Source organism: Mesoplodon mirus (genome assembly GCF_964341445.2).
Source record: "Mesoplodon mirus genome assembly, chromosome: 12".
Classification (NCBI taxonomy): Eukaryota; Metazoa; Chordata; class Mammalia; order Artiodactyla; family Ziphiidae; genus Mesoplodon; species Mesoplodon mirus.
The window spans coordinates 68448813-68461969 of NC_138988.1; the positions used below are offsets into that span (position 1 = coordinate 68448813).

The 13157-nt window shown below is 40.2% G+C and overlaps 1 protein-coding gene across 14 annotated transcripts in view; it reads left to right on the top strand.

The window, feature by feature from the left end:
* The window catches only part of LOC309812928 (uncharacterized protein), a 136604-nt gene that overhangs the window by 108148 nt on the left and 15299 nt on the right, over positions 1-13157 (top strand). The window lies entirely within an intron of this gene.

Genomic DNA, 13157 nt, shown 5'->3' on the forward strand with positions numbered 1-13157 from the left:
TTGGATTCTGTATGCTAGTATTTTGTTGAGGATTTTTGCATCTATGTTCATCAGTGATATTGGCCTGTAGTTTTCTTTCTTTGTGACATCCTTGTCTGATTTTGGTTTCAAGGTGATGGTGGCCTCGTAGAATGAGTTTGGGAGTGTTCCTCCCTCTGCTATATTTTGGAAGAGTTTGAGAAGGATAGGTGTTAGTGTTAGCTCTTCTCTAAATGTTTGATAGAATTCGCCTGTGAAGCCATCTGGTCCTGGGCTTTTTTTGTTGGAAGATTTTTAATCACAGTTTCAATTTCAGAACTTGTGATTGGTCTGTTCATATTTTCTATTTCTTCCTGACTCAGTCTTGGCAGGTTGTGCATTTCTAAGAATTTGTCCATTTCTTCCAGGTTGTCCATTTTATTGGCATAGGGTTGCTTGTAGTAATCTCTCATGATCTTTTGTATTTCTGCTGTGTCAGTTGTTACTTCTCCTTTTTCATTTCTAATTCTATTGATTTGAGTCTTCTCCCTTTTTTTCTTGATGAGTCTGGCTAATGGTTTATCAATTTTGTTTATCTTCTCAAAGAACCAGCTTTTAGTTTTATTGATCTTTGCTCTCGTTTCCTTCATTTCTTTTTCATTTATTTCTGATCTGATTTTTATGATTTCTTTTCTTTTGCTATCTTTGGGGTTTTTTTGTTCTTCTTTCTCTAATTGCTTTAGGTGCAAGGTCAGGTTGTTTACTCGAGATGTTTCCTGTTTCTTAAGGTGGGATTGTATTGCTATAAACTTCCCTCTTAGAACTGCTTTTGCTGCATCCCATAGGTTTTGGGTCATCGTGTCTCCATTGTCATTTGTTACTAGGTATTTTTTTATTTCCTCTTTGATTTCTTCAGTGATCACTTCGTTATTAAGTAGTGTACTGTTTAGCCTCCATGTGTTTGTATTTTTACAGGTCTTTTCCTGTAATTGATATCTAGTCTCATAGCGTTGTGGTTGGAAAAGATACTTGATACAATTTCAATTTTCTTAAATTTACCAAGGCTTGATTTGTGACCCAAGATATGATCTATCCTGGAGAATGTTCCATGAGCACTTGAGAAAAATGTGTATTCTGTTGTTTTTGGATGCAGTGTCCTATAAATATCAATTAAGTCCATCTTGTTTAATGTATCATTTAAAGCTTGTGTTTTCTTATTTATTTTCATTTTGGGTGATCTGTCCATTGGTGAAAGTGGGATGTTAAAGTCCCCTACTATGAATGTGTTACTGTCGATTTCCCCTTTTATGGCTGTTAGTATTTGCCTTATGTATTGAGGTGCTCCTATGTTGGGTGCATAAATATTTACAACTGTTATATCTTCTTCTTGGATTAATCCCTTGATCATTATGTAGTGTCCTTCTTTGTCTCTTCTAATAGTCTTTATTTTAAAGTCTATTTTGTCTTATATGAGAATTGCTACTCCCGCTTTCTTTTGATTTCCATTTGCATGGAATATCTTTTTCCATCCCCTTACTTTCAGTCTGTATGTGTCTCTAGGTCTGAAGTGGGTCTCTTGTAGACAGCATATATATGGGTCTTGTTTTTGTATCCATTCAGCCAATCTGTGTCTTTTGGTGGGAGCATTTAGTCCATTTACATTTAAGGTAATTATCGATATGTATGTTCCTATTCCCATTTTCTTAATTGTTTTGGGTTCGTTATTGTAGGTCTTTTCCTTCTGTTGTGTTTCTTGCCTAGAGAAGTTCCTTTAGCATTTGTTGTAAAGCTGGTTTGGTGGTGCTGAACTCTCTCAGCTTTTTCTTGTCTGTAAACGTTTTAATTTCTCCATCAAATCTGAATGAGGTCCTTGCTGGGTAGAGTAATCTTGGTTGCAGGTTTTTCTCCTTCATCACTTTAATTATGTCCTGCCAGTCCCTTCTGGCTTGCAGAGTTTCTGCTGAAATATCAGCTGTTAACCTTATGGGGATTCCCTTGTGTGTTGTTTGTTGTTTTTCCCTTACTGCTTTTAATATGTTTTCTTTGTGTTTAATTTTTGACAGTTTGATTAATATGTGTCTTGGCGTATTTCTCCTTGGATTTATTCTGTATGGGACTCTCTGTGCCTCCTGGACTTGATTAACTATTTCCTTTCCCATATTAGGGAAGTTTTCAACTATAATCTCTTCAGATATTTTCTCAGTCCCTTTCTTTTTCTCTTCTTCTTCTGGAACCCCTATAATTCGAATGTTGGTGCGTTTAATGTTGTCCCAGATGTCTCTGAGACTGTCCTCAGTTCTTTTCATTCTTTTTTCTTTATCTGCTCTGCAGCAGTTATTTCCACTATTTTATCTTCCACGTCACTTATCCCTTCTTCCTCCTCAGTTATTCTGCTATTGATCCCATCTAGAGTATTTTTAATTTCATTTATTGTGTTGCTCATCATTGTTTGATTCATCTTTAGTTCTTCTAGGTCCTTGTTAAATGTTTCTTGCATTTTGTCTATTCTATTTCCAAGATTTTGGATCATCTTTACTATCATTATTCTGAATTCTTTTTCAGGTAGGCTGCCTATTTCCTCTGCATTTGTTAGGTCTGGTGGGTTTTTATCTTGCTGCTTCACCTGCTGTGTGTTTTTCTGTCTTCTCATTTTGCTTATCTTACTGTGTTTGGGGTCTCCTTTTTGCAGGCTGCAGGTTTGTAGTTCCCGTTGTTTTTGGTGTCTGTCCCCAGTGTTTAAGGTTGGTTCAGTGAGTTGTGTAGGCTTCCTGGTGGAAGGGACTAGTGCCTGTGTTCTGGTGGATGAGGCTGGATTTTGTGTTTCTGGTGGGCAGGTCCATGTCTGGTGGTGTGTTTTGGGGTGTCTGTGCACTTATTATGATTTTAGGCAGCCTCTCTGCTAATGGGTGGTGTTGTGTTCCTGTCTTGCTAGTTGTTTGGCATAGGGTGTCCAGCACCGTAGCTTGCTGGTCATTGAGTGAAGCTGGGTGCTGGTGTTGAGATGGAGATCTCTGGGAGATTTTCCCCATTTGATATTATGTTGAGCTTGGTGTTCTCTTGTGGACCAGTGTCCTGAAGTTGGCTCTCCCACCTCAGAGGCACAGCACTGACTCCTGGCTGAAGCACCAAGAGCCTTTCATCCACACGGTTCAAGAGCAAAGCTGCAAGCTGGGCAGGCCTGCCTCTGAGTTGGGATCCAGATACCAAATCTTGTTTACCCCAAGTTGTTGAACTTCTTTCAGTTTTATCACATGGCCTTGGATTGAATGCTGTCCACATGGGGATTCTTCAGCTTAACTGTGTCATTTCAGCCATACCTTAAGCCCTCAGCAATGCTTTCTGTCCTTTGTTTTCTTTTTATGAGAGGGACCCTGCTGGTCTTGGAGAGTCTCCTGGACAGGTGAGGGGGCGGGGGCGACTGTGGCTCTCTCTGGGGTCATAAAAGCTGGTGGCAGAAGCAGGGACCTGCATCAATTCTGGCTGGAGGCAGAGACAGATATTTTGGGTCTCTGGCACTGAGACCTGCCCCACACAACAGCCTGTAACTGGGTCTGGAGAGTTTTTATCATAAATGAGTGTTGAATTTTGTCAAAAGCTTTTTCTGCATCTATTGAGACGATCATATGTTTTTGTTTTTTGTTTTTTTTGCGGTATGTGGGCCTCTCACTGTTGTGGCCTCTCCCGTTGTGGAGCACCGGCTCCGGACGTGCAGGCTCAGCAGCCATGGCTCACGGGCCCAGCTGCTCTGCGGCATGTGGGATCTTCCCGAACCGGGACACGAACCCGTGTCCCCTGCATCGGCAGGCGGACTCTCAACCACTGCGCCACCAGAGAAGCCCAATCATATGGTTTTTATTCTTCAATTTGTTGATGTGGTGTACCACACTGATTGATTTGCAGATATTGGAAAATCCTTGCATCCCTGGGATAAATCCCACTTGATCATGGTGTATGATACTTTAAATGAATTGTTGAATTTGGTTTGCTAATATATATGTATTTTTATAAATGTTATTTATTTATTTATTTATTTATTTATTTTGGCTGCATTGGATCTTCATTGCTGCATGTGGGCTTTCTCTAGTTGTGGTGAGGGGGAGCTACTGTTCGTTGCAGTGTGCGGGCTTCTCATTGCAGTGGCTTCCCTTGTTGTGGAGCACGGGCTCTAGGCACACGGGCTTCAGTAGCTGTGGCATGTGGGCTCAGTAGTTGTGGCACACGGGCCCTAGAGCACAGGCTTAGTAGTTGTGGCACATGGGCTTAGTTGCTCCGCGGCATGTGGGATCTTCCTGGACCAGGGCTCGAACCCATGTTCCATGCATTGGCAGGAGGATTCTTAACCACTGTGCCACCAGGGAAGCCCTGGTTTGCTAATATTTTATTGAGGATTATTGCATCTATGTTCATCAGGGATATTGGCCTGTAATTTTCTTTCCTTTTGGTGTTTTATATGGTTTTGGCATCAGGGAAATGTTGGCCTCATAGAATGAGTTCAGAAGCATTCCTTTCTCTGCCACTTTTGGAATAGCTTAAGAAAGATAGGTATTTGTATACTAACACATATATATGGAATCTAAAAAAAAATGGTTCTTCAGAACTTAGGGCAGGACAAGAATAAAGGTGCAGGCATAGAGAATGGACTTGAGGACACGGGGAGGGGGAAGGGTAAGCTGGACTGAAGTGAGAGAGTGGAATGGACATATATACACTACCAAATGTAAAATAGATAGCTAGTGGGAAGCAGCCACATAACGCAGGGAGATCAGCTCGGTTCTTTTTGTCCATCTAGAAGGGTAGGATAGGGAGGGTGGGAGGGAGATTCAAGAGGGAGGAGATATGGTGATGTATGTATATGTATAGCTGATTCATTTTGTTATAAAGCAGAAACTAACACAACATTGTAAAGCAATTATACTCCTACTCCAATAAAGTTGTTAAAATATATATATATATAAATAAAACAAATATATAGATAAAAGAAAGAAAGATAGGTATTAATTCTTCTTCAGATGTTTGCTAGACTTGACCTCTGAAGTTGTCTGGTCCTGGACTTTTGTTCGTTGGGAACTTTTTATTACTGATACAGTTTTTTACTGGTAATTGATCTGTTCATACTTTGTATTTCTTTGTTATTCAGTCTTGGGAGATTGTACATTTCTAGGAATTTATCCACTTCTTCTACGTTGTCCATCTTAACTGGTGTATATTGTTAGTAGTAATTGCTTATGATCCTTTGTATTTCTGTGGTGTCAGTTTTAACTTCTTTTTCATTGCTGATTTTATTTCTTTGGGCCTTCTTTCTTTTTTTCTTCATGAGTCTGGCTAAAAGCTTATCAATTTAGTTTATCTTTTCAAACAACCAGCTCTAAGTTTCATTGATTTTTTTTCTTTCTTTCTCTCTTTCTTTCCCTTTCTTTCTTTCTTTTTGTTTCTATTTCATTCATTTCTGCTCTGATCTTTATGGTTACTTTCCTTCTACTAACATTGGGATTTTTTTGTTTTTCTTTTTCTAGTTCCTTTAGGTGTAAAAAAGTTAGGTTGTTTATTTAAGATTTTTCTTGTTTCCTGAGCTGGGCTTGTATTGTTATAAACTTCCCTCTTAGCACTGCTTTTGCTGTATCCCATAGGTTTTGGATCATTGTGTTTCCATCTTATGTTTGTCTTCAGATATATTTTGATTTTCTCTCTGATTATTCCAATGACCAATTGGTTGTTTAGTGGCATATTGTTTAGCCTCCACATGTTTGTGTTTTTTTGCAGTTTTTTCTTGTAGTTGACTTCTAGTCTCAGCATTGTGGTCAGAGAAGATGCTTGATACGATTCTAGTCTTTGTAAATGTATTGAGACTTGTTTTATTGGCCTAGCATGTGATCTATCCTAGACAGTATTCCATGTGCACTTGAAAAGAATGTGTATTCTGCTGCTTTTGGATGGAATGTTTTATATATATATATATATATACACACACACACACACACATATATATATACTTTACATATATGTGTAAATTTCATCTGATCTAATGTGTTAAGGCCAGTGTTTTTTTTTAACATCTTTATTGGAGTATAATTGCTTTACAGTGTGTTAGTTTCTGCTTTATAACAAAGTGAACCAGCTATACATATACATACATCACCATATCTCCTCCCTCTTGCATCTCCCTCCCACCCTCCCTATCCCACCCCTCTAGATGGACACAAAGCACTGAGCTGATCTCCCTGTGCTATGTGGCTGCTTCCCACTAGCTGTCTATTTTACATTTGGTAGTGTATATATGTCCATGCCACTCTCTCACTTTGTCCCAGCTTACCCTTCCCCCTCCCTGTGTCCTCAAGTCCATTCTCTAGTAGGTTTGTGTCTTTATTCCCATCTTGCCCCTAGGTTCTTCATGACCATTTTTTTTCTTAGATTCCACATATATGTGTTTGCATACGGTATTTCTTTTTCTCTTTCTGACTTACTTCACTCTGTATGACAGACTCTAGGTCCATCCACCTCACTGCAAATAACTCAATTTCATTTCTTTTTATGGCTGAGTAATATTCCATTGTATATATGAAGGCCAGTGTTTTCTATTGATTTTCTGTCTGGATGATCTGTCCTTTAATGTAAGTGGAGTGTTAGAGTCCTCTACTATTTTTGTGTTACTGTCAATTTCTTTCTGTACACTTGTTGATATTTATGTATTTAGGTGCTCCTATGCTGGGTGCATATATATTTACAATTGTTATATCTTCTTGTTGGATTGATCTTTTTATCATTATGTAATATCCTTCTCTGTCTCCTGTTATAGTCTTTGTTTTAAAGTCTATCTTATCTGTTATAAGTATTGTTACTCCAGCTCTCTTTTCATTTCCATTTGCATGGAATAGCTTTTTCCATCCTCTCACTTTCTGTCTGTGTGTGTCTTTAGACCTGAAGTAAGTCTCTTGTAGGCATCATATATAGGGGTCTTGTTTTTTTTTTTTGTTTGTTTGTTTTTGGTACACGGGCCATTCACTGTTGTGGCCTCTCCCGTTGCGGAGCACAGGCTCCGGATGCGCAGGCTCAGTGGCCATGGCTCACGGGCCCAGCCGCTCCGTGGCATGTGGGATCCTCCCGGACCAGGGCACTAACCCGCATCCCCTGAATTGGCAGGCGGACTCTCGACCACTGTGCCACCAGGGAAGCCCTGGTTCTTTTTTTTTTTTTTTTAAATCTATTCACCCATTCTATATCTTTTGATTGGAGCATTTAGTCCATTTACATAAAGTAATTATTGATAGGCATGTACTTATTTCCATTTTATTAATTGTATTTGGGTTGTTTTTGTAGTTCCTTTTTGTTCCTTTCCTCTTCTTTTGCTCTCTTCCCTTGTGATTTGATGACTGTCTTTAGTGTTCTGCTTAGACTCCTCTTTTTTGGGGGGTTTGTATATCTATTATAGGTCAAACACATTCTAACAACCCTGCATTTTTACTGTTCCCCCCCACCTTAATGTTTTTGACATCATATTTTACATCTTTTAATTTTGTGTATCCCTTAACTACTTATTGTGGGTATAAATGATTTTACTACTTTTGTCTTTTAAGTTTCCTACTAGTTTTGTAAGTGTTTGATCTACTACCTTTACTATACATTTGATTTTACCAATGAGATTTATTTTCCTCTTATAATTTTCATTTTTCTAGTTGTGGTCTTTTCTTTTCTGTTTAGAGAAGTCCCTTTAACATTTCTTGTAAAGCCAGATTTGTGGTGCTGAACTCTTTTAGCTTTCATTTGTCTGTAAAACTCTTTATCTCTCCTTCAAATCTGAATGATAGCCTTGCTGGGTAGAGTATTCTTTGTTGTAGGTTTTTTTTCTTTCATCACTTTGAATGTATTATGCCACTCCTTCTGGCCTGCAAAGTTTCTGCTGAAAAGTCAGCTGACAGTTTTATGGGAGTTCCATTGTATGTAACTATTTGCTTTTCCCTTGCTTCTTTTAACATTCTCTCTTTATCTTTAATTTTTGCCATTTTAATTACAATATATCTTGGTATGAACTTCTTGGGTTGATCTCATTTGGGACTCTCTCTGCTTCCTGAATCTGAATGTCTGTTTCCGTCTCCAAGTTAGGGAATTTTTTTCAGCTATTATTGCCTCAAATAAATTTTCTGCCCCTTTCTCTTTTCTCCTTCTGGGACCCTTGTAATGCAAATGTTAGTATGCTTGATATTGTCCCAGAGGTCTCTTAAACTGTACTAATTTTTAAAATATTTATTTTATTTATTTATTTTCCTTATTTTTTGGCTGCATCAGGTCTTAGTTGCATCACACAGGATCTTTGTTGAGGCATGTGGAGTCTTTCGTTAAGGCGTGTGGTCTCTTCGTTGTGGTGCTCGGGCTTCCCTCTAGTTGCAGCTTGTGGGCTTCTCTCTAGTTGTGGTGTGTGCATTTTCTCTCTCTAGTTGTGGTGCGTGGGCTCCAGGGCACATGGGCTCTGTAGTTGTGGCACGCAGGCTCTTTCATTGAGGCATGCAAGCTCAATAGTTGTGGCATGTGGGCTTAGTTGCCCTGCAGCATGTGGGATCTTAGTTCCCCGACCAGGGATCGAACCTGCATCGCCTGCATTGTAAGGAGGACCACCAGGGAAGTCCCTAAACTGTACTCATGTTTTAAAACTTCTTTTTTCTTTTCAGCTTAGATTTCCACTACTGTTTTCCTGTTCACTGATCCATTCCTCTGTATCATGCAATCTACTCTTGATTCCTTCTAGTGTATTTGTTTGTTATTGTATTCTTCAACTCTTTGGTTCTTCTTTATATTTTCTAACTCTTTGTTGAACTTCTCACTCTGTTCATCCTTTCTTCTCCTAGGTTCACTGAGCATCTTTATGACCATTACTTTGAACTCTTTATTGGGTAGATTGCTTATCTCCACTTTACTTAGCTGTACTTCTGGGGTTTTGTCTTGTTTCTTCATTTGAAATATATTCCTTTGTTGTCTCATTTTGCCTAATTCTCTGTGGTCATTTGTACGTACTAGGTAGGTTGGTTACAGTTCCCAATCTTGGAGAAGTGGCCATTTGTAGGAGATGTCCTTACAGGGGTCTGGTAGTACACTACCCTCTGGATGCAAACCTGTATGATCTAGGGGTGTCCTTTATATGTGCTCCATTGGCCCTTCTGTTGTGGTGGAGCTGACTACTGTGAGTGGGCTGGTAGGTGAGGCTGGTCCCTGGCCCAGTTGGCTGCCAGGCCCTGCCTTGTGCAAAGGCTGCTGGTGGGTGGGGCCAGGTCCTGGCCTGGCTGGCTGTGGGACCCAGGGCTGGAGCCTGTGCACTGGTGGGCCTCCAAATTATCTGATGATGATCTTGTTGACACTCCCTTGTATGTGATGACTTGCTTCTCTCTTGCTGCTTTCAAGATCCAATCTTTGTCTTTTTTTTTTTTTTTTTTGGCTGCGTTGGGTCTTCGTTGCTGTACGCAGGCTTTCTCTAGTTGCGGCGAGCAGGGGCTACTCTTTGTTGCCATGAACAGGCTTCTCATTGTGGTGGCTTCTCTTGTTGCAGAGCACAGCTCTAGGTGCGTGGGCTTCAGTAGTTGTGGCACGCGGGCTCAGTAGCTGTGGCACGTGGACTCTAGAGCGCAGGCTCAGTAGTTGTGGCACACAGGCTTAGTTGCTCCACGGCATGTGGGATCTTCCTGGACCAGGGCTTGAGCTCATGTCCCCTGCATTGGCAGGCGGATTCTTAACCACTGAACCACCAGGGAAACCGCATCTTTGTATTTTTGAAAGTATGATTATAATGTGTCTTGATTTGGGTCTCTTTGAATTAATCTTACTTGGAATTTGTTGAGCTTTTTGGATGTTTACATTTGTGTTTCAGTAAACTTAGGAACTTTTCAGCCATCATGTCTTCTAATATTTTCTCTGCCCCTTTCTCTCTCTTGTTCTGGAGTCTCATGATGTTCACTTGATGGTGTCCCACATGTCTGTTAGGCTCTGTCCACTTTTTTCAATCTTTTTTCTTTTTGTCCTTCAGTCTCAGTAATTTCACTGTCATATCCTAACGTTCATTAGTTTTTTCTTTTGCCTGCTCATATCTGCCTTTGAATATGCCTAGTGAATTTTTCATTGCAGTTATTGTGCTTTTCAGCTCCAGAATTTTTTTGGTTTCTCTAAGTTTTTTAAATCTCTACTGATAGTTCCATTTTGTTTACACATTGTTTACTTCACTTTCTTCATATCTACCTTTAGTTCTTTGAGTATCTTTAAGACAGTTTAAAAATTTTGGTAGTATATCTGTCATGAGGTCTTTTTCAGGGAAAGATTCTGTTGAATTATTTTTTCCTTTGAGTGGGCCATAGTTTCGCTTCTTTGTATGTCTTGTGATATTTTTGTTGAACACTGGCCATGTGAATCTAATAATGTGGTATTAACTCTGGAAATCAGATTCTCCCTCATCCCCAGTGTTTTCTGGGTTTTTAAAATTCGTTTTGTTATTTTTGTTTTTTGATTGTTGTAGGCTGTCTCTGTGCTGAATATTGGTCTGAGGTGTAAAGTTAACATCTCGGGTCTTTTCTGAGCCTTTCCCTGGACATATATTGTCACTTTCTAATTTTCCCCATATAGGCAGTTGTTTTTGAATGTCCTAGTCTTTAATGTCTGGCTCCTGAAAGAGGAAAATGCAAAAAGTGAAGGGGGGGGGAGGGCAAAAGGCCACTCACTGGTCCTTTAAATTCCCCTGGAAGTCACTTGAGCCAGAGATGGAGGGGCTTAAAATGATGGGGGAGCGGGGGAGATGAGACAGTGGCTTCCTGCCTCTTTGCACTTCAGTAATCAAGCAGCAATCCTACTCAGAGGACAGATGCTTAATATTCAGGGGACAGAGTCCTTTTTGCCCACCCTAGCTCCCACAAGCTGTGCCAGAAAACTTGCAGAGCTGCCTGCCATGTGGCTGGTGGTGGTGGATGGGTAGCTGCTATCGTACTAGCTGAAATTGACTAAAATTGTCTACAATATACCTTCCATGCCTGGAAGTTGCAAGGTTTCAACAGACTCCAGAATTCCAAAATAGTTACATCAGACAGATTCTGCCAGTGTAATTGTTGTCTAAGTGGGAGACAGATTCCTGGTGCTTCCTATTCTTCCATCTCCCCAGAATCCTGCTCCACTTCACATATGATCTGTTGGGCTGATGAACTCTGAGTTAATAGTGGAAATAGATTTAAGATCAGTGTGGCCTGAAGACTACAGATCCATTTTGCAGTTACGTCCCCTGCCCCAAGTCAAGCTGTTGCTGGTTCCCAATACATCAAGGACCAAAATTAGGTTGCTGGCATTGCTAGAAAAACCATGTGGTTCTGGCTTCCACATCTCAAGACAAGTAACAGGAATGAAGGGCCACTGAAATAGAGATGTGAGGCTGCCTTATGAGAAAGAGAGGAAGCCAATTTATTGAGCATCTACTAGGTACTAGTTTGGGCACAGTGTACTAAATGCTGAGATGGTGATGAGTAAAGGAATGCATGAGTTCCTTGATCCCTCAGTAGGGGGTCATATGAGTTTATTATGTTTCCGCTGGTGTCACCTTTAGGAAGACTTTGGTATCTGTAAAAGGCAAGGGTATATATGTGGGTTCACGTTTTTAAACTGAAAAGATCAGAAGTTCTCAGTGTGGAAATGTGGTTGTAAGCAGACATGAAATCAGTTAGAGTAACTAGAATTAGCCATTGCCTACCCCAGTACTAGTCATTAGCTACTTGTTCTGCCCACCTTATCTCCTCAGTCAGAAGCTTTTAAGGAAATAATTTCTTGCTGTAGGCATTATGATTTGGCTTTAAAGTTATTTTATGAAAGCATATTATCCAAAGTAGACCCAGGCCAGGGATATATTTAATGTCTCAAGAGAGGCTTAGACACTTGGGGGTATTTATAATGTGTCAACTAAGCCAGGTTTGAAATACATCTCCCAGAATTCCTTCCTTGCATAGTTTTAGGTTGGTAAGGACCACACGATCTTTTGTGAGATTCCAAAGGTAGAAACAGTGTAGCAGCCACATTCTTCTTATATCTGGAAATTCAGTGTAAAGAGGAAGTTTAAGTGTCTGGCACATAGAATTCAAATAGTAATGACCAGTTTAAGCCTGTGCCTGCAGGACAGCTTTTTCTATGCACTGATCTTAGCAACTGGTACCTACCCTACCCTTGTCAATGCCCGGCAGATTACTGAAGATTTCACTACTTGCCCTTGATTATGTTAAAAAGGTCTGGTCCCTCCAAACATGGGTACTGAAGTGTTTGCTGAAAATGAGCAGGCTGCAGAGGAAAACATTTTGCCTTTTCTTTCTCCAACCAGATTCCAAGGTGGTGGGTGGTGAGGATCTAATATCTGGTTTTTCTTTCCTCTAAACACTGAAATTCCTTAACTCAACCCAGAGCATGCTTTAAAAAGCAAAACATCCCTTCCCTTTACATACTGGTAAATTCCCTGCATTTACTCCAAAGTAGACTATGAGGCCTATGGCTCTGTTGCCATTTCAGTTCCACCAAATGCTTGGGGATTTTAAGGAGCTATCAACATCTTATGCCATATGCCAAAAGAATCATGCTTTAGACTAGAAAAAGACCTATTTTGAAATTATAGAAGGGCATCAGGTGACCTGGATGACCGTGGGCTGGCCACTTCACCCTTCTGGGTCCTCCTCATATCCTTGATTCTCCAGGGTCCTCAGGGAATCCCTGCTATATGGACTATGCTCCAGTCATCCCATCTGTAGGTAGAAGTTAGCTCCAACAGGTGCTGTCAGAGGTCTTCTTGGGAGCTACATTCAGTGATGTCCCTTCTTGCAATGTATCATTAAGGTCGCACATGTAGATTATGTATGTTGAGATGAATTATATAAATAGCAGGGTCAAAATTATTGTGCCTTGTCTGTATAATTCCCTATCTCCCAAAGAAATGTCAGACAAGTAGGAGAGAAAAATCTGAAAGGAAGCACTGAGAGTTCCTTTTATGTACACTTTTGTCAGTCATTGCTATTCAAACACGTAAGTAGCCAGTTGATGGAAATATACAGCTAGTTTGGGGAATTGTTTTTAGATTTTGATGAATCAGCTCAAATTAATGCTCTTTGTCACTAATGTTGGTGACAGTCCCTTGGAATACATTCTGATGCACCATGCTAAAAGAGGAGTCGAAGTGATGCCTTAAAGGCCAAATAACTATGGAGAGA